The following is a 27264-nucleotide window of genomic DNA, read 5'->3' as shown; positions in this document are numbered from 1 at the left end:
ATGTGTGAGGGAGGGGACATACCATTCAACTGTCTAGATGTTTGCAGAATGTCCAGATTTTTTATACATATTTTTGATCTGTTCCTCATAAAATGTGTGGTTTTCTTGCAAAACACTGAATATTGACGTTACTAAATAATGACATATGTTTGAGTTTCAGATGTCAACTTTATCACAGCAATATTTAAAAAGTATCCCTATTTTGGGTTTTTGATCCTCCAGTATTTTAGGTTTTACCAGATTTCTTGTGCTAACAGGTTGAGAGGTATGGGAGGGGAGAATTAATAAATATTCCTGCTTTGTTTACCTTGTCAGTTTTTACATTAAAACCAGGAGGCTGCATGGCATCAGGATGCCTTCTGCTTACCATTCATTAGAAAGGTGGATATTTTTATACCTGGAGATCAAATGCATTCCAATGATATTAGGGACTTCTGTATATTGTTGTGACCGTCTATTATTGATTAATCTGTTCATTTTGCTAAGTTGCAATTATTTTTATTTTTCAGCATAATGTTACACATACATTATCCCTCTCCTTTTATTATTTTAATATGGTTATATGATCAAGAACCCTACTCACTATCCAATCAAGTTTCTGACAAGATCATAGCACCACAACAGCTCTCCTCAACTTTTGGAAACCATTAACAAGGCTAGAGCCCAAGGAAAGTTTATCTGTTATGTTTTTCTAGATTTTTTAAAAGCCTTTGACACACTGTCCTTTCTGAGACTTTCCAAATCAGCGCTTATGTGGTTTTCTAACTTCCTATCTGAAAGACATCAATCTGTAAAATGGCTCTCTTCTTTCTCTCCTTTTCTCTTGGTTATAATGAGTATTACATAAGACTCTGTTCTCAGTCCACTTCTCTTTAACATTTTCATCAATAACATACATACCTCCTCTCTGCAAACTTGCCTTATTCAGTATGCAGATGACTTAACTCTCATCTGACAGCCCACTACAACTACAATCCATGACACAAAATGCATTCAATTCTGCTGAACTGTAGCTACAGCAAAACTGACTTTTACTTAATCCCAAAAAGACTAAACTACAACTATTTTTCCAAAGTATCATGCCAATGTTAAAAGTCACTTCCACTTTACCTCTTTAAACAATATAGCTATAAAGGTAGCTACCCATACCAAAATGCTTGGACTCACCATTGATGACAACTTAAAAGTTTGATCTTCACATATAAAAACTGTATACAAATAGCTCATCAAAAGTTAGGTCTACCATATAGAGCAAAACAATTCCTTATTCCTTCTAACAGAATCATCTTAGCTAACACTTATTTTTTTACCCTCTCTTCTCTATGGATCATCTATGTTGCCTAACATCCAGAACTCTCTCTTAAATTGCAACTGGACAACTGCTATAATAAGATAGCTAGATTTGCAGCTAACCTGACACATAAAGCTCATCATGGATCTGCATTATGTGGTCTCAGTTGGTTAGAACTCCCACATCAACTAATTCATATACAAATTCTTCTAACTAATACAATACTATATAACACCTCTACTTGCCCTTCTATCTCCTCAGTACTACATCACTATCCCCCAAATTGCCCTCTGTGCTCTCAAGACAAAAATCTGTGAGGTGAAGATGGCAAGAGTCAAGTGGAATAAGCTGATTCTTCCAGTAGAACAAGGTGGATTGAGTTTACCCAATCTGAAGGAGTATTCAGTGGTACACAGTTGAGACTCCTATACATAGCACTAGCAGAAAACTATACTTCAAAGTGGAAAGAAATGATGATTAAACAAGGAGGAAGCTCAAGAAACAAGGAGAGACTGGGATTTTGGATGCAGGCCTTTAAGGAGAATAACAGTAAATATACAGAATATTATATCCATAGAGTGTCAGAACGTATTCTAACAACTAACCCAACATGGGACTGGAGAAAGGAGAATCTGCCGATAGGGATAACTGCAATTAGGGATATAGACAATAGACAAGAGGGGGCTGGAATTTATTAGAGAAAACTGGCAAAGGAACCAAGGTATTAGGATCAAATAACTAGAGACAGAATGATAACAGAATGGGAAGACGCCAAGACTTTATTTGTACTGCAGGTTAGAGATTGCCTTCCCTATCAGGCACTGATATCAAAGTATAGGCAAAGAGAAAGAAATAGGGGGGGTCCTAAATGAAAGACCAGCAGTAGTGGAGTTTTTAGTAGAATCTAGAACAAAAGCTGTCATTAAAAAAAGGAATAATTTAAAATATAAAATATTGCATGATAACTGTAAGAATCAATCAGAGGAGGTTAGAAAGGATTGGGAAGAGAGATTGGATAAGCAATTCAAAGAAACAATGGGAAGATATATGTATATCTCCCAAATATGCAAAAAAATCTAATAAAACACTTAAAATCACCCAAAGGGTGTAGACAAATTCAGAAAAGAAAAAAGAACCACTGCCGAAAGTACAGGCCAAACAGTATTTATTAAAACTAAGCCCTTTCACCAAACCTTGCACTGGGCTTCATCAGACTGATGCAGAAGTGGCAGTTCGTACTTTTCATATTTCACTTTTTACTTGTCACTGTTTAGGTATTTAGAGAACTGAAATGTCGATGTGGTGATATAGACCCGGTAACTTCACAGGAAAAATGGGAATTGTGGAAACAATACATACAAGGTAGGAATGAGGTTTAAAAGGTGGCAGGACTTAAATGAGCTATGTAATGTTTGACTGAAAAAGATTGAGTAGATTATAAGTGATGTACAATGTTTGCAACTGTGGAGTGTGTCAGTATGGTTTGTGATGTAAAATGCTTGCAGCTAGGATTGTATCAGTGTGGTTGTGTTTGTATAAATGTATGATTGCCTATATAGTAAGTGATGGTTTAATAAAGATGTTTCTTGATTAAACAAAAGGCAAGGATTGAATAATTTATGTAATGTTGCTTAGATTACATGACATATAGCAATATATGTGAAGTAAAATGTTTGTGTTAATTATAGTGCGATTACTTTTATATGAATATAAATTTGCCTGTGTCATAAGTGATAATTCAATAAAGGTGCTTGAAAAAAAAAAGACAAAAAAGTCTTGAAATTTGTAAACCACAAAAAAAAAAAAAAAAAAAAAAAAAAAAAAAAGGGGTTGGGGCAAAGTTTATACTCATACTGCATATCCAAACTCTGGAACTCTGTCCCAAATTCAGTCAGAATTATATCTAACCTCCATGTATTTAAGTCCGCTCTCAAAGAATTTCTCACTAAGTCATGGTTTGGCTCAAGTGTCTCACCTGTATGATGAATATAATTTACATTCTTACTAACCCAACCTCTCATCATACTATCTCTACCTTTCAACACCTGCCCTCTCCCCACTCTTAGGGTGGACTTACATCATTTTATTTTTATTTTTTAACATCTTAAACTATACATATACATACTGATTGTCATATTTAACCATCATTTTTTATTTCTTTTTATTATTACATCACTGGTGTCTACTAATGCTTTACTGTATCCTATGTATTCCACTGTATATATGCTTTTTTTTTAATTATCACATCTGTACTAGTAAAGAAAGCTTTCTTCGTGGCACACTTGATTAGTAAAGGTATTGCCTTGAGAGCAAAAAAAGTTATAATGCCCTGACTCAGCACTTATCCAGTCCATAATTGAGAATAACAACCCATTTGGTGTGTACCATACTAAGCACGTACAACAATTAGACAGACCTCAGAGGTTTCTAGCAAAGAACATAAAGAGGCTTCAGCATGTGCTTTACACAGACATGCCAAAATCCCCGTCACTATACTCGGTATCATACAGACTTCTTAGGGGAGACTTATACCTGGCCTACAGAGAAAACCAACACCAAACCTAATGAACTTGCTGCATATCTGTAAATCAAATGGGAATAGGGCTACCTGTTCCAAAGACCTAAATATGACCTGTGACTTAAATAAGACATGCTGGAGGGACAGATTTATCTCCCAGTGACTGCCGCATCTTTGCAATAGGCTACCAATTAATGTGAAAGAGAGCACCTCTATGACACTGTTCAGGAGGAACCTGGACAAGTGGATGGGGCACTGTAAATTCTTACCAAGAATAGAGTACAACCCTCCTGGACATGGGAAGTCATCATTAAATGCAGTCCTGGGTACTGACTAGTATTTCTATGGTATTACATTGCGATGAAACGGCTAAGCTTAAAATGACCTTTGGGTCGATAGCCTAGTAATCTCCTATGATCCTATGATTTGATGTTATTTAACTCCCTGGAGCTCTTCCCACTGAGCCTCCACTGAAAATGAGTACTGATTATCCAGTTGGACTTTCCCAGTAAACAAATGGCACTAAATAAATAAATAAGTTTTAATAACTATGCCCGTTTTTCTTGCTTTTTCAAATTAGCATACTTGAAACCCTATTTCTTAATATTTTTGAATGTTTATATAATATTCTTAGTACATAACAATCTACCTTTCCATCTTTATCATGTTTTATTTTTATTTTATTTGATTATGTACCCTAAACATAACATTACCATACATTTGCTTAATGGTGGAAGGCAACAATAAGCATATGTAGTCTGTTGTTTCAAATGCCTTACCTTTCTCCCTCAGCTGAGTTCCAGACTTTCCTTTCATGCTTTTCCACCAGTTTCATAACCTCTAAAATGCCTTTGTGCATTCTATCCCCACCACCCAATTTAGTATTTCATTACATGAGTCCACATGTGAAAATGTACTTTTGGAGAACCATGGAATAGTTAGTCACTACAATCTGTTGCCAGTATCCCTTCCTGTTCAGAACAGCCACCTTTTCATCTCGTAAACTAATGGCTTATTTTCTTGTTTCTTCTGTTCCAAGTGAGAAGAGATCTTGCTCCTCTAGCCATTAATTGTCTTCCTTCCCCAGTATCCCATAGATCTTTCTAATAGCGTTCCTCTAAATTTCATTCAGCTGTCTAAAGTTATTTTCCTTATATAGCCTCCACAATTGTATGCAGTACAGAAGGTGTAGTCTGAACAAAGTTCTGTAGAGTTGAACTCTTAGCTCTTTGCTTCCGGAATCTATCCCGCTGATGATACAGTCTACCTTTCTGTTTGCTGCTGCTGCTGCTGCTGCACTCTCACCCTGCTCCTGCTAATTCAATCCAAGTATGATTGACACTTCAAGATCCTTTTCCTACTCTGCTGCCATCAGTTCCACTCCTCCAGCTGACACTAAACACCAGGCCTTTTGAAGTGCAGTGCTTTGCATTTGTTAGCATTATCCCTCAGCTGACACATTTCTGTCCACTTGATCAGCATTTTCAAAAATTTCATTAGACTCTTCCTCCTCCTTCACTGCTACAGCTATATTTGTGTTATCAGCACAAAAAGTGGACCTTGTTCTCTTTTTTGTCAAATATGTCTAAAATAATCCCTAAGGTACTGGGACAAGAGGAGACCCCTGCAGTACACCTCAAGTTACTTCTCTATTTTTTGATATTGCTCCTCTCACCATAACCCTTTGTGTTTCACCACTTAAGCATGCAATTCTCCTGTTCCCTAATCTTGGCCCAGCCCTTAAGTCTATCCAGTTTAATAGCTCCAAAGGTAGTTTCTAGGCTGTGTTTTTTGATTACTTTAAACCATACATTCCCATGATAGTTTTTAGCTCTTATATTCTGCAAACAAAGAATACAAAGACCAAGAAAAGATATGTTGGGACATTGATATGTTTCCCCTACTCATGAGGGACAGGGATGCTAAACTGGGGTGAATTTGCAGGTCACCCATCCATTCACCCAAATTACATTTGAATAGAGTAAGAGAATTTGTTTTATGTGACATGGAAGACCATTCCATAGAAGCAGTATTCTCTGTTTTACAAACCTCTCTCTCCAACATGTTATATTTATTTTGCAAACGAGAAAGAGATCCCTTGAATGGGTGTTTCTAACATCACTGAACTTGGAAATGTGTAATAGGTCTGACAGAATAGGGTCTGCTAAAGTTCTATACATTAGACTGAGTTCGCCTCTCAGCACCCTGTATGATACTGAGAAAAGGGACAAGGCTTTGAGATGGTATGCACAGTTTTTACAATTTAGGGCCTTGATTTTTTGAAGTGAGAAAGCAATATGGTTTCTCCAGTTATGACAAGTGATTGTACAGAGACATACCGAAATGGGTATCATACTCAATAATCAGCATAATGAGTGTCGAGTTAGTGGAACATTTCTGGATCTCAATGCAATACTTTTAGATATAAGCTGTGTGATGAAAAAGTACTTGCCTGTAACAGTTTTATTTTCCTATCAGTCTTATCTGTGAGACTCAAAGACTTTGCTGAAGTCGAGGCAGACTACATCTACTAGTACTCCCTTACCAAGTTCACCTGGAACCCCATCATAAAACTGGATCAGGTTTAAATGACATCTTTATCTAGTTCTGAAATTAAGTACAGCTGCTGTCCTGGAGATTGCAGTCATCAAGAAAAGCTATTAGTCTTTCTCTCAAGATACTCTCCATGACCTTCCATGCCACTGTTGTTAAGCCAGCAGATTTGTAATTCCTTGGATTTTTTTCCTTTTCTAACTCCCATTTTAAAAGAAAAAATTCCAGGAGAAACCCCATAGTGCTACAATTTTGGGATTCTTTATTTCATTCCATAACCTTTTTGGTAGCAAGGATAAAAAGCTAACAAAATGGAACTTTTAGCTGTACTTAATAAGTATAAAATTAAAAACAAAGATAAACAATTAAAGAGAGAAAAAAAACACTGATGTGGATGCTGTTTAAATAAGTATATATTTTTTATTTCATGTGATGAGTGCTTCTGGCCTGTAAGAGGGCTTCATCAAATCTATGTTCAACCAAAAAGGTTTCACTATAGTTACACATTCTTACAAACAATGAAATGAAACCGACAACAAAAAAAAAATTAAATGTTAGAGGGAATGGATTTTGTTAAGGACAATGGAATTGGTCAGGAGTTACAGCGACATTTAGAATAAAAGAATGGGCTGTCTAAAAATCAAGATCTTGTTGAGGAAATGGGGGATGAGTTGGTCAACAGTGATGTAAAGGAGTGTCAGGAGACTGGTTACTGGACCTAAGTAAGCGATCACTGATAGGTAGGAAAAAACTCTCTCTCTGACTGTCTGTAGGGTTCTGCCTAGATGCAGTGTGACAGAGTGGGAGTAAGCCTTTGGAACTGATTTGTTTCCTAAATCAGGCAGGTATTGCAGTATGAGAGTAGCTTGTTTTTATGAAGTTAGTCATTGAGGTTTTTGCACCAAACAATGTTATTAAATTGGATATATCAGGAAGTTATTTTACCAATGAGTCTGTGTCTCAGAAGCAAAAATTGTGTATATTTCCTAGTCACCATAATGACTAAATATTCTGTAGATAAATAAAAATAAGACAATAATTCCAATGGCATAGAAAGCTGAGTACCTTGGTTGTCTAATGGAGGACAGTGTGAGTCAGGTGAGGCTCCATGGGATGCCACTGTACCCATTGGGACCCACTATCATGAGTCCGATAATGTGGAGACTGAATGGTTGAAAAATAGACTTACATAGTCTAAGTTCAAGATGGCCATTCCTCTGAATATTCCCTTTCATCTGAGGTACAGTGATCTCAGTTGGGGCTCCCTGCAAATAAAAAAGTTTAAAGGAGAAGAGTGATGTCCAAGAAAATATACATAAAGATGGTAGGAGAGGGAAGAACGAGACAAATAAACACTAACAGAAACCTCAGGGACACATGCCAGAGATTACAGTGATTACTGAGGTCCTTGTGGCAATAAGTTAAACTATCTTAAGTCCCTTATAATACATTTTTCAACTAGACGCAATGTAAACAGAGCTTTCAGTAAAGAGGTAATAACCCGAATCAGTAAAAGACTACCGAAATAGAGATGAACAAATCCATCAAAATAGACATAAAATAATAAACTACATAAGGTCAATTAATACATCTTTTTGTGGTCCAGTTGCTTTTGAGTTCCAGGATTCCATGATGCAGCAAACCATGCTCAGCCTTGGATTTTGATATGCTATCAAGTGACTGATTAATTCTAGCTCTTTTCTTGAGAACAGTCTCTTTATTCCCTTAAAAGAGTCCATTTTGTATTTGCTCGATGTTGTGTAAAATTAACTTGGTGTGGTGTCTGTGTCTAAGTTCATGTCTGGTGACTGGTTTACTTTGTTTCATAAAGCATATGTCGGGCAACCTTCTGATAACACATTTTTACAGAGGGTTGCTGTTTTTATGTAAAAAAAGCCTTACAACCATCACACTTCAAAAATAAACCATTAACAGTGAATTACAGTCACTGTGTTCTCTGCTGAAGTATTTCTTCTTAGAGTTGAGAAAGTGAAGGTGTTTTTGGCTCAGATAACTGCAGAATTTACATTGGGCTGGGCTGCAGAGGAATGATCCAGGGTTGACCATGTAGGATTACTGTTTCTAACTAATCTGTGATGTGCCTTACCCTCTGGTAAATAAAATATGATATAAATGTTCATTATGCTTTGTATGTGGTCCTCCTTGTTCTGGGAGTTCCTATTCCTAGGGTGGAACTAGGATGGTGCAAACATTGTTTTCCTTGAGCAGAATAATGGGGTTTAGAAAGCATCAGATTAAATGCTGTTGGCACCGGTGTGCAATAAAATCTTTGTGGAGGTAATCGATGCAATACAGTTCTCCTGACAACCTTGCAATTTGCATTTCCTTGAAATTTTATCACATTTTGTTTAGTAATTTGGGCAGCAAGTAGCTGACCCATATTGGCTTACTGTAGAGGTCCTTAGAAAGTAGGGTTGTGTTCTCTTTTTTAGAGACAGTAATTTCCAGAAATACCACTTTATCCTTAATGTGGTGGGTAGTGAAGTGTAAAAATAAGGTGGAGTTATAGATGTGCTGGAAGAACAGGTCTATCTTTCTCATATGAATCATTCCAGGTGATGAAAATGTTGTCAATAAATCAGTGACAGCAGCCCATCATTTGAAAGAATCATGTGTTGTATATTACTTGTCCCTCTCAAACTGCCAGTGCCAGGCTTGATGTCATAATTGTAGGCCATACTTCACATTTGTTTATACCACCTTTTATCAAAACAGAAGTAGTTCTCAGTAATAATTATGTCTAGTAGTTCACCTAGAAAGTAGAGCTCATGTGTTTGGGCAATGATGGTCTTAGAAAGTGATTATTTAAAAGTAGTGAAATAGAACTACTCATCTCATGCCTTCTTATTATGTTTCCCTGACTGGGATCAGCAAGGGGTAAAGACCAATCCATTAGGAATCCTACAAGAAAGTGGAAATAGTTCAGAGTAGTCTACTCTATATATTGCTGTTTGGAATCATTCCCTCAAGCAGGTCTCAAATCAAGAAAAGACCATACTTACAACTAGTCATCAGGCAACCAATCAAGACTTCAAAGTTTACTGAAGAAAATATTGCACAGAGACCATTATGGACCAAATTTGAATGAGTTCATCCACAAACCTCAAGTGCCCCATTGGCATCTAAAACAATCTATAAAATTAATCAAGCCTTCTTGAGCCAATAATTGTTTCCTGAGCTCCACTATCATTTCTTCCACAATAATCTTGCATATCAAAGGATGATTAGCAATATTTTCCTAGATGGATACATTTAACTTGCATTCCTTCAATGAGGATGAAGCTGCTGTTAAGAACTACTTCTTAAAGGCAACTAGAAACATTCCCTGTGAAGAAAGACCTAAGTCCCCTTGAAAATGAGAGATCCATGGTCATTACCAAGTTCAGTGAGCATACATCAACTCATGGAGATGATAACTGAAGCCAGTTCAAAGTGCTCCTGAAAAGCTGCTTGGTGAAACTTTTCCTGTACATGAGCTTGTTTCTCTCCAGAAGCAGTCCCACCCACACTTCCAAGATGGATGCACAGTGAGCTTAATTTCAGCTCTCCCAATGTGAAAACAGAAACACAGAAGAGGGAGCAAGTAAACTATATCTTTGTGTAAATTTCAGTAACTGGTTAGTAGGTGCACTGCCTGGATGCCAGCACAAAATAAATTCAGAGATCCTGAAAGAAAATCAATCACAAAAGGTGAGGAAAACACAGACTGGGAAGAATAATGCATTTCAGCAAAAATCAGCGCAAGCTCCAGCTCTGGTGCAAGACATGGCATCCAGTAACCTACAGAAAGAAATAAGTCAAATTTACTCAGACCTGATTAAAATAAACGAAACACTGAAAAAGTACACCAACTCAAATAACAAATGGCTGGAAAAATGGAAGAAGCATTAAAAAGATATTCAGTTGAGGATGAAATGAAGAAAATGCTAGCTGAATATGAAACTGCTCAAGAAAAGATGATTCAAAATATAATAGAATTAGAGGACAGAGCACATACGGAAAACCTGAGATTTTCTGCTGTACCAGAGAAGCTGGAAGGAAAAGAATGCAATAATTTTATGAAAGCACAGATAAGCAACTGGAGTGGTATTCCACAGCAGGAGTTATTAATTGAAAGGGTACATTGTGTGTATGCTCCAAACCTGGCCATGAAAAGCAATCTAGACCTTTAATAGTAATGATGCAATCTTACCTGCAGAAGGAGTTGATTCTGACAAAACTGTGGCAGAAGGACAAAGTACTAGAAGTGGGAGACTGTTTGTGGAAAATGATTACTCACTGTACACCAGGCAGAAGACAAGTAAATGTATTCCACTAATCATGGAATGTTGAGAAGCAAGCATGAGATTCAAGCTGCTGTACACAGCTATATTCAGAATATTCTTTCTTGGAGGGACAATATCATTTTTTGATTACAGCATGCTAAGGAGGAAATAGAAAGTGTGTCCAAAAAAGTGAGTTATAAAACAGGAGATTCTGCTTCTTGTTCTTCTGGTAATAAGATTACAGAGAGACTATGCCAGTGAAACATTTTCCAATGTTTCAACAGAAAATTCTTTATACACAGAAAAAAGCACAAGAGTTGACAAAAATACTGGGAGTACGTTGGAAATGAAGCAGAGACTGGATATGGGAGATGGAGATCAACATGAATAAAACCAGCAATTTGGAAATTGACAAATAAATGTGGAATTACAAAGTATTCATTACATTTCAGAAACATGACAGAACAAAAAAACTTAGAAAGATTGGACTTTTCTGACTTTGTTAAACTTGTATGGGATTCTAAAGCCTATACCCTACTTCATGCCATTAATGACTGGAATAACATTTAGGTGGGGAGAAGAGGAAGGAAAGAGTTAAGTGTATGTAAAACAAAATTTTGTTCTTACTTGTAGTGTTTTTATAATGCATGATATAATCTGCATACTATAAAGTAACATTTTCTCAGTTAATTTTGAATGTAATGGGGGTTCTAAAGTAAACAGGTGCCCCTGTTTTCCCATCTTTCTTTCTCCTTACTCAGTTTTAAGAAATGTAGGCAATGCAATGTAAAAAAGAAAAAGAAAAGTCTGATCAAAAGAGCAGGATACAAGAAAATGAATGTGCTTTTTCACTCTTGCATAGGGGAATGACCGGATTAAGGTCTTTGGCTTAATCTAGTAAGAACTTTTAAGAGAAAGCAAATAAAAAAGAACACTGTCTAGCAGATACATGAGTGCTTGTAGAATTAACAATGTATCTGGTTCTCATGTCTCCACGGGTACAATCTGATAAACAGCAATAAAAAAGAGAATATTCCCAATCTGGAAGAGTAATAAAGATAAGACAAAACCAAACAGCACTTAGAAGAAGCACAGGCTGTACCATGCATCTTAGAATGCAAACCTTCCTTTTAGGTTAACCAAAGTCTGTGAGTGTGTCTGTCAGTCTGAAACAATTGTTCCTATTAGGAGGGTAAAACTTCAATATGTCAAGATGTACATAGTTTTGTGTGTTAGTATCAACTTAATAATAGGTTTTAGGGGTGTACTGTAGTAAGTTTGTCTTTTTTGCTTGAAGGCTTTCAATAAAACAAAATGTTCTGTAAGATGTGACATAGGCTCAATTGGATATGACAAGAAACAGCCATATAAAATGTCAACCTGCCAAACATTAGGGTACGCATGTAACACAAAAGCTGTTACACATAAAAGGTGGGAATAACTTTTTAACATAATGACATTTTCTATATTATCTTTAAATGTAAATGGTCTCACAGACATATACAAAAAAGAAAGAGTAGTGAACTATTAAAAATGTAGAGTACAAATAGCGATGCTACAGGAGACACATTTGGAAATAAATGAACATATGAATTTGATAAAGAAAGATTTTCAGGATAGTAATGCAGCATAATACCTGGGACAAAGGAAATGAGGAGTACTTAACATTAATTGTAAGAGATGCTCCAATAGTGAGAGAAGAGGGGAAAAAGGATAATAATGCAGATTTGTAGTACTAACGGGCTACTGGCGAGGGGAAAGGATTACACTGGCATGCATTTATATTCTACCTAAAACTGCTATAATAGAGCTGAAGAAAATTCTGGGAGAAATAATCAGTTTTCAGCAGGGAATATTACTTATAGGTTGGGACTGGAATTTGACTTGCAGCAGTGAAGATGTATCTGAGGGGCTCAGAAGGGAAAATATAACAAAGCAGGGTAGACCTTTGAAGAACTTTATGAAACTATTTGGCATGGAAGATGAAAATTCAGTAGTAGGAGTTTAAAGTGAATTTACATATTATTCACCAAGATACAAATACTAGGCTAGACTAGACAGAACATATATTTTACAGGAACATGTGCATCTAATTTAAAGTTTTGATATGCATCCAATAACTATTTCAGAACATGTGCCAAATAACAACTAAAATAAAAATGCAGCGTAATGAAATAAAAATGAGATACTAGTGCATTCCCACCTATCTGTTGAAAAAGGAGGAATTTAAGGAATGGCTGCTGGAAATTATTTGGGAATTATTACAGAAGATAGAAATTTCTTCTAAAAATATAGCTAGGGGAGTGGGATAATATTAAATAATATTTATAATTAAATGCTAAACAGAAAATAAGGGAATACCTTGATAAGATGCATGTGTTTAGAACAATTGCTCTTAAGTAACTTTTTTTGATAAAAACTCCAAAGCACAAAAACTTTTAGCATAACAATTTAGGCAACAGAAAAGTAGAAAGCATTGTTGCCAGCCTTATGGAGCTTATAACAAGGAAGAGAACAACAGACCCTATAGAGGTATTAAAAATATTTCAAAAATTTTATGAAAGTCTGTATAAAGCAGAGAAATATGGAAATCAAGAAAAGGTGCAAATGGAAATGTTTATGCAAGAAGTAAATATGCCAAGGTTAGATGTAGATGAGGCTCAATTACTAACAGCTAGGATAGGAGGAGATGAGATAACACTGACGATGTAGAACCAAGCCACAGGAAAGTCTCCAGGAATAGATGGAATTCCTGTGGAAGTGTAGAAGCTAGGAAGGAAAAATTATAAAGATCTGGAAGGTTTTATTTAGTTGTATTTTAAGAGAAGGAGAAGTACCCAATATCCTGGAAGAAAGTGGTGGTGGCTGTAACACCTAAAGACCCATCAGATCCAGCTTCATACAGGCTGATTGTAATCCAAAACCATAATCATAAATTGTTTATGTCTATAATGGCTAAAAGAATGGCAAAGGTGATGCCAAAACTGATAGATGGATCAATGTGTTTTTGTCAAGGGGAGGCAAACATTTGACAACATTAATAGAACACCGATGATCCAGAAGGAAGCAAATTGTTAGAAAATACCACTGTTGTTGATAAGTCTTGATGCAGAGAAAGCATCTGACAGAATAAGATGGGAATTTATGAGCAGGGCAATGGAAGCATTTGCATTCCCCTGATAAAATTATATGGTTTATTAGGAGGATATATAAGGAATCGCAGGCAAAGATTAAAGTGGGTGCATTCCTCTCTGACAATTTCTGTTTGAAAAGAGGAACCAGGCAGGGTATTCTCTTTCCTATTTGTTATTTGCATTATATTTAGAACCACAGGCAAACAAAATAAGGGACTCAGAAATTCAAGGATATAACCGGTATGGTTCTATTTGCAAATTATATTATTTTACACCTGATAAAACCAGAAAAGGAGATTTCAGTGGAGTGGAACATTTTCAGACAGTTTTAAATCTTTTTGGAATACAAAATTAATGAAGCTAAAAACAAAGGCAATAGCTGTAAATTATGTACCCACACACAAATTGGTTCAGCAATATCCACATTTGTGGTGACATGATAAAATGAAGTACTTAGGAGTATTGATTAAAAAGGATTCTGATGTGGCAGCTAAGGATACATGGGAAAACACTAAACAGAAGATAATACAAAAACTGAGAAATTGGAAGCTCTGTTTTATGGATATAGATAGCAATATACAACCAATTAAAATGTTTTTAGTCCCTTTAGCTTTATACACAGGTTAGGCATATTTTTATCAACCAGGTGAGAAGTTGTGGACAGCAATTAATTAAGAGCTGAAAGATTTCATCTGGGAGGGGAAGACGTCAAGAGTCAAGGAGGATAAGCTGATTCTTCCAAAAGAACAAAGCAGTCTGCAATTACCCAATTTTTATGGGTATTTCAGAGCTACACAGTTAAGGTTATACATAGAGCACAAACAGAAACCTATAATTGAAAGCAGAAATGGATGATGATGAAACAGGGTGAAGCTCAAGAAAAAAGGAGAGATTGGGATTATGGATACAGATTCTTAAGGAGAATAACAATAACCATAAAGACTATTATATTTATAAGTAGCAGAAAGTATTCTAAGAGCCAAGCCAACACAGGAATGAAGAAAGGAGATTCTGTTGATAGGGATGACTGCAGTTAGGGGTACAGACAACAGGCAACAAGGGGCTGGAATTTATTGGAGAAAACTGGTAAAAGAACCAAGTTATTGGGAGCAAATAATTAGAGACAGAAAGGTAACAGAATGGGAAGAGGTCAAGAATTTACTTGGACTGCAGGCTACAGTTTGTCTTCTCTATCAAAGACCGATATCAGAGTACAGGCAAAGAGAAATAAATAGGGGACTCTTAAGTTAAAGACTAGCACTGGTAGAGTTTTTAGTAGAATCTAGAACAGAAGCTGCTGTTAAAAAAGGAATAATTAGTAGAGCATATAAGATACTGCATAACTATAAGAATCAATCAGACGAAGTTAGACAGGACTGGGAAGAGAGACTGGATAAGCAATTTAAAATGAAACAATGGGGAGACATATGTTTGCCTCCCAAATAAGCAACAAAGTCTAGAAGATTTAGGATCTTTGCTTGGAAGTGTTGAAATAGATATTTTATATCCCAAATGGACTCCAAAGAATCTTTCCTCAGGTAGACAGCAAAGGTTGGAGATGTGATTGGGAAGAAAGAGGTAATCGGGATCATATTTTGTGGGAGTGCAATGAGTTGGCAGACTTTAAACATTCCCTGCAGACTAGTCTATCAGAAATGCTGGTTGAGTAAACTAGCATGAATAATGAAATGATTTTTTTGAGCTATGATACAGAATTGGAACTGCCTAGACATAGTACGGCTTTGCTGAGTCTAATTATGGTGACTGACAATTATTAGGAAATGGAAATCAAAGTCTAAACCAAGTATACTAGAAGTAGTGAATATAGTAACAGAGATAAATAACTGGAAATAGGACCTTTAGAAAAGGATAGGAGCCAATTACATAGAAAAAATGGGAATTGTGGGAACAATACATGTAGATGAGGAATGAGGTTTAAAATTTGAATGAGCTATGTTATGTATGACTGACGGTGACTGAATAGACTATAAATGATGTATAATGTTTGCAACTAAAATTACATCAATATGTTTTTTCATTTATATAAATGTATGGTTGCCTATGTCATAAATGATAAATGAATAAAGATGTCTCTTGTTTAATAAAAAAATAAGAAATCCCCACACACTGCAGAGCAGCACTATTTTAAAAATGAATAAAAAAAGATACATATTCAGCAAAATACTGCCCACATCAGTGCACTGTTGAAACAAAATTGGTAGGATTCAATAAACTCTGTATAAGCTTTGCGTGAAGCCTACATGGACTTTACGTGTTTGAGAGGTGAGCAGCAGCATTAATTACATATTCATGCCACGCACCATGTTTGAATGTAAACAAGCATGGTTTCATAGCAGGCAACAGTGCTGCTGGTCAGGAAACCATGTAATGAAACACAGACAGAAAAGCTGTTTACCTTAGAGCAAACTAGGTTAGCAGGATTGCATGGAATGCCACAATGATTACCAGGGTTTTTCAGCTAGCAATGTATATGGTCCAAGCACAGTACAGGTTAGTGTATACAGTGCAGAGTATTGTGGAATCCCATTCCAGGCATGCTGTACAAAAGTTGTATAAATGATCTGTAAGGGTACATGGACTGCCATTTAAAATAAACAGTCAGGGGAAGTATATGTATTGAACATGGACACACAGATGAATTGTAGGAATGGACACAGAGAAAGAGGACAGGTGAAACATTGTAATGTATAGCACATGAGGACATGTAAATGGAAGACAGCTGTAACAGGAACACTAATCACATATCAACATGGTACAGTATGGACTGCCCAGTGAAAATGTATATTTTGTACCTGTCACACAAGGTGACATAACAATGGATAAGATGTCTTTATGCTATAAGCATCCTGACATGAACAATGGAGAGGATGTCTGTCAGGGATATTATATACAATTGGGGTTGGGTGCATATTGTGAAGCTGTGCAAACTGATTCGGCTGAATATGACTGTAATGTCAGCACAGGTCTCCAACAACTGGGACACAGTTACAGGCTCATGGACAATAGTAAAAGATGCACCCACAGTCATGGAAAATATCGGAATAATATCAGCAGTAATCCCATGTCTCTGACACAACATATGTGATCCTGAGTGATCATAGATGGTTCAGCATGAACACACTCGTACAACTATTGTGAAATGTTAGCAATCTATAACAGTACTCAAGCACACTGTCCTGACACTGTAACATCTGCTGGAAGTGTCAGGAGGGACACTGCTATATCTGTATGTGACATTATGAACAATACAGACTAGCTGACTGGTGTGCATGGCATATATATATATATATATATATATATATATATATATATATATATATATATATATATATATAGTACAATCGACACTGTCACGAATGTAACCCATACCACCAATATTATCAAACAGCTATGTATGTACTGTGTGCATAAGGGAAACAGGTATCACACATGCATCTGGTATAACACTTTGATGGGCGTTCCGCACCATCAGACAGTAATGTTTATGCAACAAAAAGAATACCTAGGTAAGACCAATAAGATGTGTGGGAGCTCACTATGGCAAAGGTGGTACACTTAAGTTACACATCACTGGAAGGTGTGTATGTAGGGAGGTATGTGAAGAAGGGTGTATTGTACTCAGCCATTTGTATATGAATGCTGTGACCTATGGAGGCATTATGGCCTTTGAAGTGGATGTCCTACACTTAGTAGTTGTGTTACATACAAGACAGCATTCACCACTATGGAAACCAGCTGGTGGATGTTCCACATACCATCCACCCGAGAACACAGGTCACATACTAATCGGTCTACTTACAGCGTGTGATGTTTACATTATCCTTGGGTTGTGCATTTGTTTTCATAAAGTAACAAATCCCCCATGTTTTTGTTTCATCTCATGTGTTGTCATGGTTGTGGCAGCAATCTTAGTAATGTGTTGATACTGTCTGTATTATGCTAATATCACAGTTGGAGTCAATAACTACCCACAATCTGTAGTCCACCATACAGATGTTTTGACACAGGATGTATATGCCATTCTTGATGTTTGTGGCTTAAATAATGGACAGGGCAGAGCCTAGCACAGAGCGCTGATGTACACACCTAATCACTGGACCTGAGATATAGGTCACTTCACACATTTAAACATATTTAGATGGCCCTTATGTGATCCAGTGGTATACCAACGTAATGATATAGGTGTTTATGGCCACATGTGACACTGTTGAGTGAATACCTCAATGTGGATTTGTGTCAAATACTTTGACCTAGTCATATTCTACAGGATAATAGTTTTGTCATCATGCATGCCCTTGGTGACCTCTTTGAGGACATCTAAAGGATGTAACAGACATGGGTGTAGCATTAACAACTGACACATCTGTTGCACACATTCAGGATATTATTAGTGTCCATTTAGAAAAGGTCCGTAATGACATGTCTGTCTACCTCACAGATGAGGAGAGTCAGGATGTGTCTATACATGCAAACATCAGGTGCTGCCCCCTCCCCCCAATCAAATGGATGCATGTTGACATACACCCTTCTAGGTGAACACAGTCCATTTAGAGGGTGTGTTGAAGAAGTATGTATCCAACTGTGTTAGGTAGGTGTATGTTCCTAGTCATGCTATAGGTGATATTGTCAAAGCCCATTGATTCTGTGTGTTAGGCCGGATTAAGGTAAGACAGGGCATACTGCCTATCTTGATCTGGCCTAAGTTTGGACACAATCCCCCACTCACGTACCATTGAGAAACTCTCCTAGCTGGGGATTAACCCTTACATTACTAAATGGTTAATCCAACTGGCTCACTGACAAAACACATGCTGTGAAATGTGGTGAATTAACCTCTACCAGTAGAGCTGTCACCATTGACATTCCCCAAGGATCTGTGCTGGGCCCTATACTATTTGGAATCTATTTCTTGACAGTCCAGGTTAAAGTATACAGCCTTTGTCTTACCAAGTTTGCTGCTTCCTGCATACTGTGTGCAATCATTGTGTCCAACAATGACATTTACGTACTGCAGGAGGGGCTAACACAGACAAATGATTGGTGCCAAAGCCAAATGGTCTACAGATAAATGCAAAAATGTGTCATTATTTTGGCCTTTAGCAAAGTGGAATTCTCTGCAAGTTACAGCATTGACCACACCCTCCTGTGGTGAACCCAGTGATGCAAGACCTGGGAAGACATATAGATAGCAATCTGAACTTCATCCACCAAGTGTTCACAGTGATATGGAAAGGCTACCATTGTGCACCTTATAAATCAGGCCATTGGATCCATATCTGAGGATGATATAACAGCACTGTACTCAAACCTCATCAGAACAAGAATACAGTATAATGCTTCCCTTTTGCATGTACCTCACCAGACACCTGCAGCAGCTGGAGAGAACACAGGGGTTGCTCATCAAGAAAACACAGGGCCTACAAACCATGTAATGATGTATGTGGAGAGATTGAAAGCCCTGTCACTGTAATCTGTATTGTATAGGATGAGGTGATTTATGCCTGGCTTCTAGTCCAGTCTCTGACCCTGTCTTGATGGCAATACTTCACATCTGCAAATCAGCTATAGCTGATGACATCAGCAGAGTCTGGTGAGAGGAGGATGGTAATAGCAGTGTCCCACATGCTAGTGTAAAATAAAAATGCTGTCTGTAATGTTAAGGAAGTGCACAAACATAAGCAGCCTAGTTGACTGCAGTGAGAACAGAAACCCTAAGTAAACTGTGTATTTAATGCAAGCACCACAGCTCAACTCTGAGCTGAAGTGGGATAGACAACACTTTATAGGTGATGACATCAGCAGTGTCTGGTGAGGAGAAAATGGTAATAGCAGTGTCCCACATGCTAGTGTAAAATGCTCTTTCTAATGTCAACCAAGTGCATAATCACACACACACACACACACACACACACACACACACACACACACACAAGTTGAATGAAGTATGATAAGAACCCCTACCTAAGTACACCAACTAGAGAACTTAGCACTTTATGCAAGTGTCAAGGCATCAGTACTTAATACAAGTGCCACAGGATCAGTATTTATGCAAGCTCCATGGCACAAGTCTGACTTTTACAAGGCTGCAGGACATCTTACAGTGGATGATATCAGCACTGGATGTTGGAGAGAAGATGTTAGGAGGCCTGCATGAAATAAATGTGTAGGCATGTGCAAGTATCAAAATATTGGTAATCCATGAGAATGGTGTGGTTCAACTGTCAAGATATTAAAGTTATGTATGTTACCAGATTGATGAATGTGCAGTGTGCAGTATTTGTTGGTTGTGTTCAAATGTGCAGGTATACTTTAAGAGACAGCTTTACAAACTATATGCAAACAACTGTCCACATTACTACAAGTATTGTAAAATCTGAATGTGTACTGTCATTCCAAAGATGTGCATGGTATACAAAACAACATTTGTTATTAATTTATGTAGTGTAGTTGATACATTTGTGAACAAGTACTGATAGAGCAAGGTTGCAGTGCATGGGGGGGGGGGTCACAGATGGCTACATTGTAAATATGTGACATTTTATAGATAGGGCCTTCATTTTTTTCTGTTTCCATATGTAGTTTCATGTCATGAACACTAAATGGACAGTAAACAAAAGTGATACATGCTACCATCCACTTTTCATAGTGCAGTGCCGAGCAGCAGGTTTGTGCGATGGTTGGAAAGTGTTTGTGCATGTGAGATACACATTTCTACTGCTTTCCCTTTTTGTGTGTAGTTAAGCAGTGTGCAAATGCGAGCCTCACTGCTAAAATTATAAGAGTTTTCAGCACTGAGTGTATGAAATGCACCTGCTGCTTAGCTGACTCTATGGCAGCAGGTGTAAGTGCACTGACCCATTTCTTTTGCAGCCCAGATAATACAGTGCTTTTATCTAGGTGTATGTAATAATTTTAAATAAAAAGCAATAATGCAAGGAAATAAATCTTTATACTATGTTCATCATATGTTACTGTGTGTTTTCATAGTGCAGCATGTTTAAGCAGCATTGCGCAGAGGGAACAGGATCAGAGAACAGACATTAACTGTCACTTGGTATTGGTGCACAATGCCAAACTCTGCACATAGAGACCAAAAAGTGAAGGGTTCCATTGTTTTTTTTTTGTTACTTATGTGTGTTGTGTGTGATTCTATTTTTTTACCAGATTATAGGTGTTAAAATGGATAGATATGAAAGTGGTCAAATGGGGGGAATGAGGTGCAAGCAGGGGGAAGAACAAAGGGAAAGCAATATAGAAATATGCAGGAGGGAGGTAGGAAAAAATCATAGCTACCAATTTCTTCAACAGTGTAAAATGAAAATATGTACAAAATATTAGTTGAATTTGGACTACCACATCCAGAAAGAGGGGTGACGACAACACAATCATGTTGTATAGCCAACTGAACCAAATCAAGGGTGTCAAGAAGACAAATGTGTGAAGTGGAGAGCTATGTATGGGATGAAATTTTTTCTGTGGGACGGGTGCCCATTTTATTTTTTTTAGCAACTTCAGTAAGAGAGGAATGCTGTGTATTGTACTGGTATTTCTGGGTCAGGTAAGTTGGGTAGATGAGGAAGCAAATGCAAACAGGGCAAACAAGACAAGACACAGGGAAGATGAGGGACACAAAAGTTTGCTGTAGACCATGACTGGAGGAGACAACGCAAACCCATGCCCATCAAACATGTGAACAGTGAGAATCTAATCTTTACTTGCAGGACAGTCATCACTGTCCTCTTACTCCACTGGCTGCCAGAGTGCTTGACATCTTCTCCTCCTATGGACCATGAGGGAGCGCAGCATCTTGATCAGGCTTAGACTTACACAAATGGTGCTGAGCACAATCCTACACACCAACCCTGGCATCTCCTGGCAGGTGATGAAATCCCCATCTTTGCCAGTATTCCCAGAAGGTACCACAGCACCATCTGCCAGTGTAGTGCTACCTGAGGGTGCAGGGGCAGCAGAGGCAGTAATGCTAGGTTGGGTCCCAGATGTGCTGGGCGTTGGTGCTGGAGCCGGTGGAATGAGGGCAGGCTGAGACCCTGGGGATGGCCTACCTCAATGTTCTGTGAATCATTTAGTGAATTGTTACAGATGGATGAGATGGAGGCATTTGGATGAGACATAATAGAAAAAAGAGATAAGGGTTGGGGTGAGAGAAAAAAATTATATAAAGTTAGTACCATTATATGTGACATACAATGCATTATCACAATAATACTACTATTTTATCTGAAGTCTAACATTTAAGTATACTTCCTAACAATTACAACATATAATTATGGATTGCTCAAAGCAATCACTGCAATGTGCAGATGCTGCACTTGTGCTTGGTCTAATTACATAGATTGCAGTTAATAGCAGGGCATTTATGCCACTGCTATAATGTTTAATTTATGGAATATTATTAAAAAATTGCATTACTGTATAATTGCCAGTCATGGTATTCAAACCCATAACCTCTGACTACAGTCTTACACTTGACTTGTAAAGATGGTTTGTGCTACAGACTTATACATGCACACTTGCTTTTACAGTCAGGACATTTACATGCTTACTTTGCTACTACTGTATAAAAAAATCTTTACCTTAAACTTAAATAATACTTCTCTTGCACTGCATACATACCACTTGCTTCCCTCAGTGTCTCTAGATGATTAGCATGGGCTTGCCTATTCACCACTATTTCAGGATTAACTGTGAAATGAAAAGAACAGAAGAGTATTATACATATCAGTCTTGCCTATATTTAGCTTTCTATGTATTATAAATTATCTTTATTAGCATACTTACATGACTGTGGGATGTCACTAGTTTGAAACTCATCGCACCACTGGTTGAGTGTATCCCTCTTGTGCATTTCAGATCATTCTCCAGTGTGTGGGATGCCAGTAGCACTGGTTACAACCTTGGTCAGACTATTTCAAGCCTCAGACTTGTACAGGGAGCCAGAATAGTCCCCTTGCAGAAGACATGGGCTGCGGAGCTTAACCAGGAGTCCAATAAGCATTCTGGACTCCTGTAAACATCACTTCTGCACCCTAAATTGGGCAACTTCCCCTCTAACACCAGGCATGTCTATTCCCAATGCAATAGCAATAGGAAATAGTGATTGCCTGCCAGTTCCTGTTACTGCGTTTACTGGTAGTGCACAAACTAGAGCAAAGATGCCAACCGCATTTGCACAATGTTAGGCAGAGAGCAACAGTGCCAGAAAGGAAAGCAATTTTTGAAATTGGAAGGTTAGTCTGACACTTGACATTTGTTTGAATGGTGTCTGCTGCTGTAACTGTTAGGTAATTTAACTTTACAGACATGCACTGGGGACATTCATTTTATGACCTGACACACTTCTTTGGGTTTATGCACTGCTAAACTTGAATTTTACAGTGTGGGACTCAAACCTATGCATAAAGGACAGCTGTGATTTTCCATCTTTGCCAAAGAAAATGTGCTTCTCAGACATAGTCATGACGTATTCATAAATACAGACAACAGACTGAGGTGTTAACCACGTATGTGTGTGACCTGACAAGGTCCCTGTATATACATGCATTTGTATATGTCTTTTACCTGAGTGTGAAGACCACCCAAGTCTAGATAGCAGGATTATGCTTGCAGAAACAAGTAAACAGTATACCCTCAGTCATACATCTGAACCTTTAAAACATAGTGAGGGTGTCTTATTCCTCACACATATAATTCATATCAGCTCCACTATTTGTAATTATGTATAAAGTGTTATAAATGATATTTCATATAATGTGCAATACAACAACAGTAAAAATGTCTGGAATTTCCTACGTTAGAATCCATGACCATGTATATGACAGCCCTACACTTACACCTGTTGCCACAGGAATACTGAAATAACACTCATATATGTTCCTGTTCATTACTATAAATTGAACTGTCACAACAGTAAATACATGTTGCACTTCCTGTATTAGAACCCAGGACCACCTGCTGCCACATGGAAAAGTTAAATAATAGTTGTATAATTCCCTATTCATTCTTAACTTCTGTGTGTTAACTGCTAGACAATGTCCCTTACCCTGTTTGCGTGGTGCACAAAAGAATTAATAGACTGTATCTGTCTTGAAATTGTTGACTGTCTGCTTCCTGTCTGCAGGTGTTTGATGGCTGCAGATATTGTAGAACCTTGTTAACCACAGTGCAACTTTACTTAGCGGCGTTTTGCAATGGAAAGCAAAAATTGCAACATTGAAACATTTTTTACCTTTACACTGTCTACTCCCTGTCTGCAGGTGTTCTGTCTGCTTCCTGTGTGGGCCACTAGTCCAGGTTTGCACACTGCTAAGCATCACACAAATGAAATAAGCAAAGCTAAATATGACATTCATTCTGCTTCTTCGTTTTTCCTGTTTACACTAAGCCACACACTGTGCAAACACTGGCACTTAAAAAGAGAACATTATGAGAAAGGAAATCTATTAAATCAACAACACTACAAAAATGTCTGTTATGGTACATGTGAAATATTTGCACATAGGTCTGAATTTGAACTCTCACACCAATGAAGCTTCAAAAACACAGTAAGGGTGTCTTATCCCGCTTTGACACAGAAACAGCTTTGCAGCAAAGAATGAAAATCTCTGTGCATATACCTAACTGCAACATCATCTACAGTACTAACTAAACATATGACAGTTGTTTGTACATGTACTAATTTCAGATGTAGTGCACTAAGTGATCACCAACCATTTATGACTATTGTTTACATAAATGCAGCACGGTCTTATCTCTCTGTGTTTGTTGCTCATACTTGTGTTATCTGACCAGTAATCTGAAACATGCAGCCTGTAAGGCATTTTGTATCATTGTCCTTAGAATGTGTGAGGATGTTAAAGACAATAATATACAGCTGTCAAAAAATTAAGGGGAGTTTGGATGTTACTGAACACAAACTGTGAAATGTGTGCTGCTTACTTACATTGAAAACCTTGATACAATTACTTCTACAATTTGTAAGTCTAACCTGGCTGACACACCCACTGGAGGTAAGGGAGTCTGAATTGCTGTTGTGTTTTCCTTCTCCCTACCAGTAATCATTCACAGTTGCAATCCATTAGCAACAAACATTGAGGGAGTACCTGCACTATGTTTACATCAGATACATGGAGCCAAGTATTTGGGATGCAGTAATTCTAATGAGTTCACATCTCATTTGCATCTTCACCATGCTCACAGCCCTGACTCTATACTGTAAAAAGGGAGCCATGTAGCTAGGGAATCTGAAGATGAGGAGACTTGTTTATGTGGATAACACAGGAGAAGATATTACTTTGGGAATTATCTGCATAGGAGACTACTGATCTTGATAAGGTATGCTTGTATTTTTCAGCTGTATACCAAATGCAGCTTTTCTCTGTTTGCAATTCTTAGAAGTGTGCTGATGGCATAGGCACGTTTGCCAGAGAATTTCACTTTCTCAGATGCACAGACTTATTAACTGTCATCACAAGTGCTAATGTTATGACTGTTTTTCTCTTTACACTCTTCTATTGTTATTTCTGTGAAATGTTTATGTCGTACAGTGTCAATGACACAGGGGTGTTAGTCTTCTAGGATGACCAAAACTTACCTCTAGGGGAGTGCTGGCCACAGGTAGACATGACTGGCAACTGCATAAAACTGGTCTGTGGTAAATGTATATACATGTTTCAGGGGCACTTCATTTGATAATACTTTTAGCAGTTCACTAATGGTTTGTTAATAAAATGTGTCATTTGCCCATTGCTCTAACCCATTCCAGTGATCCCTTAGATACTGGACAGGAGGAGGGTGAGACCCTCAATCAGGGTAGTGTGGTTACTGTGGCTTCAGTGCCTATTGACTCTGGCTGTAGCCAAAGTGCGGACATGGTGCCAAGTAGGAGGGTTGATAGCAGTGCTCGGAGAAGGCCTGCTGTCCATCCTCCATCTGATCCAGGTGTATCATCCCATGCCACTCGACGTATGGTTAGGTCCATCACGGAGGCACAGGCATGCTCCAATAGGTCCTCTAGAGAAATGTTTAGGGTTGTATATGTGGCACTGGCTGACATGCAGACTGCCTCCACTGTGTTATCAAGTCAATGGCTCGGATAAATGACAAGTTGGAATGGGCAGTGTCTGTGATGGAACATCTGCTGGGAGGGCGATGACATCCAAATGCGCGTAGGTCAGCCACATCATCTGATGTTAGCTGACATGTCCATGCCCGATTATGCTCCCATAGTGGCACTACTTCCACTGGTGCATCAGTGGTTGAGGTGACCACACCAGATGTTTCAGGCCATGTTGTGTTCCTGGGCATCCTTGTAAGGACAGCACTTCTAGCAGACATCAGTCACATCCAGGTAACAGCAGTGCATCTGACCATGTGCATGGACATGCCAGTGCAACTCCTGGCACAGCCAGTTCTCATTGTTGGGTACGACAATGATGAACTGCTTCCTCTATCATGCATGGCTCACACCTGTCCAGCATACCAAGATGTAGCTCTAGCAGAGAGCTTGGTTGTGTTCTTGCAGACACTCACACTCCAGTTTCACCTGGAGGGCCCATACTGGCACAGACACATAACAGTTACATGGTTCAGTCATGAAGCTTAAAGCTCAATCTGTCTCACTGACCATTTGTTACTTTATCCAAATGTCTGCCTGTTTCTCTTTCTTACTCACACGCACTCACTTACCTTTTGTGTCAGCTTAGGCTTCCTGCCCCCCCCCACACACACATATACACACAAAACCCTGTGCAAGTGATAACTGTGCCATATCCTTGTATTGTATCTTTTAGATTCAGGGATATATAAGCTTTGTGTCTGATGCTCAGGGTGCATGGCTGACTTAGTGCTTAGCATATCTGTGTTTGTGATGTTGTTTTGTTAATTGTACTTTTGACATATTTTGGTCTTAGAAAGTTAGATGGTTGACAGAATCAAAACAGTTTTTTGCATCAGTATTTTTAAGAATCTTCTGAGGGTTGTGAAGTCTGAAACTGAAATGTGCCTCATTACTTTCTAACTTCTATCTTTAATGATTTTCCAGTACAAAAGTATGAGGCTAAATGGAGGACATTAGGGGACCATCAGTACTTTTGAGAGGATGCCTGAGGCCTATTGCTTGATAGAAGACACATGCACTCACATAAGTCTCTGCTGTCACATGTTAAAGTCATTGCTATAGAAATCAACCACCTTTTACTTAGTTACATTACCAAGTAACAACATCCAAGGATATACCACTCATTTTATTATTTCACAATTCTGTTTCAACACTACAAATTCAGCAATTACCTTGTAAATCCAGCAGTTAGTTACAGTTTTAGTTCAGGGCTGAGTGTGTCAGATGCTAGGAGTACACAGCTATTACATGGATAGGTAAAGGTTCTGAGCATTGCCTGGCATCAGTGTTACTATATATATGTGCATAGGATGAAGGTTTTAGCC

General features: G+C 37.9%; 1 protein-coding gene across 2 annotated transcripts in view; it reads right to left on the bottom strand.

The window, feature by feature from the left end:
* PRR5 (proline rich 5) overlaps positions 1-27264 on the bottom strand; it is a 1930091-nt gene that overhangs the window by 313283 nt on the left and 1589544 nt on the right. The window lies entirely within an intron of this gene.

The sequence above is a fragment of the Protopterus annectens genome, chromosome 11.part0, assembly GCF_019279795.1.
Source record: "Protopterus annectens isolate FY-2018-M chromosome 11.part0, PAN1.0, whole genome shotgun sequence".
In the NCBI taxonomy this organism is placed as follows: domain Eukaryota; kingdom Metazoa; phylum Chordata; order Ceratodontiformes; family Protopteridae; genus Protopterus; species Protopterus annectens.
The sequence above is the reverse complement of the archived record's forward strand: the minus strand, read 5'-3'. Positions and strand labels throughout refer to the sequence as shown.